The following is a 6,697-nucleotide window of genomic DNA, read 5'->3' on the forward strand; positions in this document are numbered from 1 at the left end:
AGGTGTTTTGAGCAAATTTGCTGATGACACCTTGCTGACATCTTGGAGGAGTTGTAGACTCAGCTGAGGATGGAAAGGCCTTGCAGAGAGATCTGGACAGATTGGAGAGCTGGGCAATCACCAACCACATGAAGTTTAACAAAAGCACGTGCCGGGTCCTGCACTTGGGGCAGGGCAACCATGGCTATATGTACAGACCGGGCGATGAGACACTGGAGACCAGCCCCTCAGAGAGGGATCTGGGGGTTGTGGTCGACTGCAAGTTGAATATGAGCCAGCAGTGTGCCCTGGCAGCCAGGAAGGCCAACCGTATCCTGGGATGCATCAAGCACAGCATCGCTAGTCGGTCGAGGGACGTGATTGTCCCACTCTACTCTGTGCTGTTGCAGCCTCGAGTACTGTGTGCATTTCTGGGCACCACAGTACAAGAAGGACATTAAGCTGTTGGAGAGTGTCCAAGAGGAGAGCAATGAAGATAGTGAAGGGCCTAGAGGGGAAGACGTATGAGGGGTGGCTGAGGTCACTTGGCCTGTTCAGCCTGGAGAAGAGGAGGCTGAGGGGAGACCTCATCACAGTCTACAGCTTTCTCGCGAGGGGGAGTGGCGGGGCAGGCTCTGACCTATTCTCTGTAATCACCAGTGATAGGACCAGCGGGAATGGTGTCAAGCTGAGGCAGGGGAAGTTTAGGCTGGACATCAGGAAGAGGTTCTTCACTGAGAGGGTGGTTGCACACCGGAACAGGATCCTCAGGGAAGTAGTCACTGCACCAATCCTGTCTGAATTTAAGAAGCGTTTGGACTGTGCACTTAGTCACATTGTCTAAAATTTTGGGTAGACCTGTGTGGTGCCAGGGGTTGGACTTGATCATCCTTATGGGTCCCTTCCAACTTGGGATATTCTATGATTCTATGATTCCTTGAGTGTCAAGGATAACTTAGATACATCTCATTAAAAAGTGGTCCACTCCGAAACTATATCTTCCCTTTTATAAGCATAAACAGGAGAGCAAGATAAAGAAAGATAGCTGTGCTCTCTTGCTTGAAAGACTAATTCCTGTTCCAGACTTTTGGTAATGAAGTCTTTTCTCTTCTGTTACATCTGAGAGTAAACAACTAGTAGTGTCTTACTGTCTCTGCCCAGCACAGAGATCCTCTCACCTTGCCCACAAGACCAGGACCCCATCTGAGGAGGGTGTCAGTCCCAGACCCAGTGACACCAGAGGATTTCCTGTGTGTTTTCTGCTCCACCACAGCCCAACTGTGAGCTGAGCCCAATCCACAGGCCAATGGCCTGTCCCGTGTCCTCAGCCTGTCTCCAAGGAGGTGCCCAGTGCTCAGGGTTGGGGCTGCTATTGCTGCCCCTGCCTGACCTGCTCGGGGGCTCGGGTGGTGGGCCTGGCCCTTTCCATCAGGCCCTGCCCTGCAGCCCAGGAAGAGTGATCTAGGTAATCTCAAAAAAGTCAATGCACGGCAAAAATTATGAACAACCGGTCATCTGTTATCTGCTGAACTTCCAGTCCTTTTTCTTACATCACAAAGCCAGGGTGACTTGCCACAGAATTAATTTCATGCATGACTTAAGTCAGCATAAGCTACTGCTTTCACAAAGACGACCCACAACATGCTCACCCAGCCCCTCCTTCCACAGCCTGCAGTGTATCCTCCTTGTCCTGTACTAAAACAAACTTTTTGGTTCTTTTTTTCTTTTTTTTTTTTTTTTTTGGCAGGGGAGAGGCACCCTAGTAATCAAGTCAAGGAACTTAAGGAGCTTTTCTGGTTCAAGATAAGTGAGCAAAATACATGTTTCGTTTGTCTGATCCGTTTTTCCACAGACCTGTAAGAATGTTTTCTCCAGACCTAAAGAGGGAAAAGCAAGGTAGCAGGAAACAAAGACTGACAAGAGGGGTCTGTTCTTTCAACATCAACATTGGCCTGACAACACCTTAAATTATACATTAATCTCTAACCCAAATCAGTCTTGGTGTCCACATACAGCTTACAACAGCTTCATGTGTGACCAAACACACAACCATGTTCTTATAAACCAGTTGTATATCTGGCAAAGCTGTGATCAACGGGAATTTGCTGAAGCCACAGGGGAAAACATAATTGCATTTGTCAACTAGATTTACCAGGGAAAACAAACAAACAAACAAACAAAAACAGATAGCAAATAGTTGTACTGTATGCGATATTTGGAAGTAGAAAGTGATAATGGGTAATGAGATCCAATGCAAATCTTACTAGAGATAATAAGGTGTCTTTCCACACATCTCTGTTGGCTTTTGACTGTGAACAAGCATTTCCCCTGTGTATTACCTGTTCTTTTGTAAATAGCACATATCTGCTGTCGTGGTTTAACCCGGCCGGCAGCTAAACACCACGCAGCCGTTCGCTCACCCTCCCCCTCCCTCTCTGGGACGGGGGAGAGAAATGGAAAGTGAAGCCCGTGAGTTGAGATAAAGACAGTTTAATAAGACAGGAAAATAATAATAACAACAACAACAACAACAACAACAACAATAATAATAATAATAATACAATGGTGATAATAGTACTACTACTAATAATATGTACAAACAAGTGATGCACAATGCAATTGCTCACCACCCACTGACCAATGCCCAGCCTAACCCCGAGCAGTCCGGCCCTCCTTCCCCGGCTAGCCACCCCTATATATTGTTTAGCATGACGTCAGATGGTATGTTTGGCTAGTTTGGGTCACCTGTCCTGGGTCTGTCCCCTCCCAGCTCTTACTGCACCCCCAGCCTGCCCGTTGGCAGGACAGAGCAAAAGTCTGAGATGTCCTTGGCTTGGTATAAGCACTGCTCTGCAACAATTAAAGCATCGGGGTGTTATCAGCACTCTTCTCATCCCAAGCCAAAACACAGCATTCCACCAGCTACTAGGAAGAAAATTCTAACTGAAACCAGGACATCTATATAGATCAGTTCATAGATGAGTTCATTTTCTGGGTCTCAGCAACAGGTACAGTACTTCTGGGTATGAATCACCTGGCTCCTACAAAGAGTTCAGATGTTAAGGCTGTAGAGGAAAATGTCATCAGTTTTAGGCTCTGTCAAGTTGCCATAAATGCAAGAACTGGAGGCTCAGGAAAAAAAAAAAAAAAAAAAAAAAAGCTTGCCTTCTGGGAGATTTCCTAGCATTGGTGCAAAAACTCTTGCTTCGGGCCATTTTAGACCAATAAACAGTTCATTCTTTTTCATTGTTCTAATTAATTTCATTAACTTCCAAGGTGTGTTAATAATCACAGAAATGTAGGGGTTGGAAGGGACCTCAAGAGATCATCGGGTCCAACCCCCCTGCCAAAGCAGGTTCCTCAGAGCAGGCTGCCCAGGTAGGCGTCCAGATGGGCCTTAAATATCTCCAGAGAATGAGACTCCACAGCCTCCCTAGGCAGTCTGTTCCAATGCTCCGTCACCCTCACCATGAAGAAGTTATTTCGCATGTTGGTGTGGAACTTCCTGTGCTCTATCTTGTGGCCATTACCCCTAGTCCTGTCCCCACAAACCACTGAAAAGAGGTTGGCCAAATCCCTCTGTCTCCCACTGTGGTGGTTTTACCATGCTGGGCAGCTAAATCCCACAACCGCTCTCTCACTCCCCCTCCTTAGATGAGGAGGGGAAGAAATAAAGGAAAGAACAACTCATGGGTTGAGATAAAGATAATTAATAGGGAAATAATAATAATAATTAAAGAAAGATTATCATGAACTAAACAATTTAACTAAGGGGAAAAAAAAAAGGAGAGGGAAAAAGGGAGGGGGAAAGGAAAAAAAGGTAGGAAAACAAACAAATAAAACAAATGAAGGCTATGTGGAAGTGCAGAGGAAAGAAATTACTCTCTACTTCCCACAAATGAGCGATGATTGACCTCGTCCTTGAAGCAGGGCCTCAATGCACATAGCCGGTGTTCGGGAGGAGGACCGATGTTTTCACAATGAGAGCCCACCCCTCCCCTCTTCTTCCTGTTTCCACCTTTTATTGCTGAGTGTGACATCACATGGTATGGAATATCCCTTTGGTTGGTTTAGGTCAGCTGCCCTAGTGATGTTTCTCTTCTCACTTTTTGCCCACCCCCTAGGAGGGTTAGAGAGAGGCCCGATGCTGTGCCAGTGCTGCTCTGCAGTAGACACAACACTGATGTGATACCACTGCTGTTCCAACTACAAGTGCAGAGCACAGCACTGTATGGGCTGCTGCAGGGAAAGTTAACATTCCAGCCAGACCCAGTATACCCACACTTCAGGTATTTATACACATTGATGAGATCCCCTCTCAGTCTTCTTTTCTCCAGGCTGAACAGACCCAGGTCTCTCAGCCTTTCCTCATAGGGAAGATGCTCCAGGCCCCATATCATCTTTGTGGCCCTCCGCTGGACTCTTTCCAGGAGATCCCTGTCTTTTTTGTACCAAGGAGCCCAGAACTGGACACAGTGCTCCAGGTGAGGCCTGACCAGGGCAGAGTAGAGGGGGAGGATCACCTCCCTTGACCTGCTGGCCGCACTGCTTTTAACGCGTACCAGGATCCCATTGGCCCTCTTGGCCACCAAGGCACACTGCTGGCTCATGGTCAACCTGTTGTCCACCAGGACCCCCAGGTCCTTCTCCTCAGAGCTCCCCTCCAGCAGGTCAGCCCCCAGCCTGTACTGATACATGCAGTTGTTCCTGCCCAGGTGCAGGACTCTACACTTGCTCTTGTTAAGCCTCATTTGGTTTCTTCCTGCCCAGCTCTCTAGCCTGTCCACGTCTCGCTGAATGGCAGGACAGCCTTCTGGCATGTCAGCCACTCCTTCCAGCTTTGTGTCATCGGCGTACTTGCTGAGGGCGGACACTATTCCCTCATCAAGGTTGTCAATGAAGATATTGAACAAGACTGGACCCAGCACCGACCCCTGGAGAACACTGCTAGTCACAGGTCTCCAGCTGCAGTCTGCGCCGCTGATCACCACCCTCTGAGCTCGGCCAGTCAGCCAGTTCTCAATCCAAAATGAGGGATTCTAGGTTCATTTTTTAAATATAGTCACATCTAGGTCTGTCTTATTCTGTACAAGAAAGAATTGGAAAACATGAAGTTTAGGTGCCTTCTGAAAGGATCCCTTAATTGATCTCTATTTCTTCTTCTGGACTCTTCATTCTCTGATGAATGGTGGAATGTTTAGAGGAAGATCAAAATCTTTAGTAGTAAGGCAGGGGAACAAAAGTTCCCTAACAGCTTTCAGTATTTAGGTTTAAAAAGGACAGTCTGGGTATTTCCTCTAGTTTTCACTTTTGTTCTGGCAGGAATTGTTGGCATTGTATACACATAGTATCTCAGTAATGCAAACAAAAAATGAGAGGTTTAGATACCACTAAGTCCAGGGGAAATCCATTTATTTGCTTCGATTAGTTCAAGAATTCAAGTTACACCTTTTGAGTATGACAAACAAAATAATCCTTTACTCTGAACATAGCCTTCTTAACAAAGCACAGGCTGGGTGAATGAGGATGGAAGAAAGTAAGCTTTACATTGCCTGTTTTAAAAATTATTAAAAAAAAATCCTCAAAGATGCTAAGCAGAAAAATTTCATTGGGGTCTCCACAGCAGAAAGGTATCCTACTGAATTCGTAGCTTCTTCTAGTTTCGAGTTTGGACCTTTGCTTGTATTTTAGAGCAATCTTTGCTGGTCATAACTTTAATTCTACCGAACAAAAGGATGACACAGTGTTTAAGGAACTATTTGAGCCTGGGAAGCCTGAATGCAATATGTTTTTCTGTGCCTCCGTGTATTCAAAATAAGATGATAATACACGTGAGATGTTGTGAATTGAGGTGTACAAATGTTGTGAGATTGGGATCGGTTTATGCTCAGATCCCTTTCATTTTGTCTAGTTTGTTTCTCATGTGCTTCTTTTTAGATTTTTAGCTACATCCAGTCTAATATACAAATGCATATTTGTGCATATATATTTAGGTTATGTGGACATATGTTTGTCTTTTCATAAGGAGATTTAATATTAGCTTCTGTATTGGCCATCTCTTGGTTGTTATGGTCTTCACTGAAATTCTCTCCGTGTTTATTCTTATTCCCTTAACTGGGATAGGATTTGCCCAAGAACTTTTCTGAAGCACATTTCAATGATTCACACTCACAGTCTATATCAGCAGTTTATCCAGTTTCCAGAAATTTTGGGCAGAGAAGTGGAACTATGAAAATTCACTAGTGAACAATTTGTTCCTGTTGCTGTTGTTATTTTTGCCTAAGATCCTATTAGAGTTAAATTTGCTATGACAGCTGGAGGTCTAATCTTTTGGTTAGAAACTGCCAGATTTGAATATAACTACTGTAAAGAGGGAGACAAAAATACAAATCTGAGGGTTAAATCTCTGATGTTGTATCTTATCTCAGTGGCTGAATGCATCCATAGTAGCCTTGTGAAAATTGTTTTGCTTTCCTTGTTAATCAAAAAACAAACAAACAAAAAACAGTGATGATGAGGAATTGAATGCTGAAATGATTGCTTTATGAATAAGACTAAAAAAGTGAAGAAAAAAGCTCCCAATCTCCTATTAAAATCACAGGTTTAAAACAATGCTAGGATTTCATCAGTACAAACATATCTGAAATTACAGTTTGTGACTAGTAGGCCAGTATGACAAGCTCCTTCTTGAATGGACCTTCCTGTTCTTAAGTGCTTC

The sequence above is a fragment of the Anas acuta genome, chromosome W, assembly GCF_963932015.1.
Source record: "Anas acuta chromosome W, bAnaAcu1.1, whole genome shotgun sequence".
In the NCBI taxonomy this organism is placed as follows: domain Eukaryota; kingdom Metazoa; phylum Chordata; class Aves; order Anseriformes; family Anatidae; genus Anas; species Anas acuta.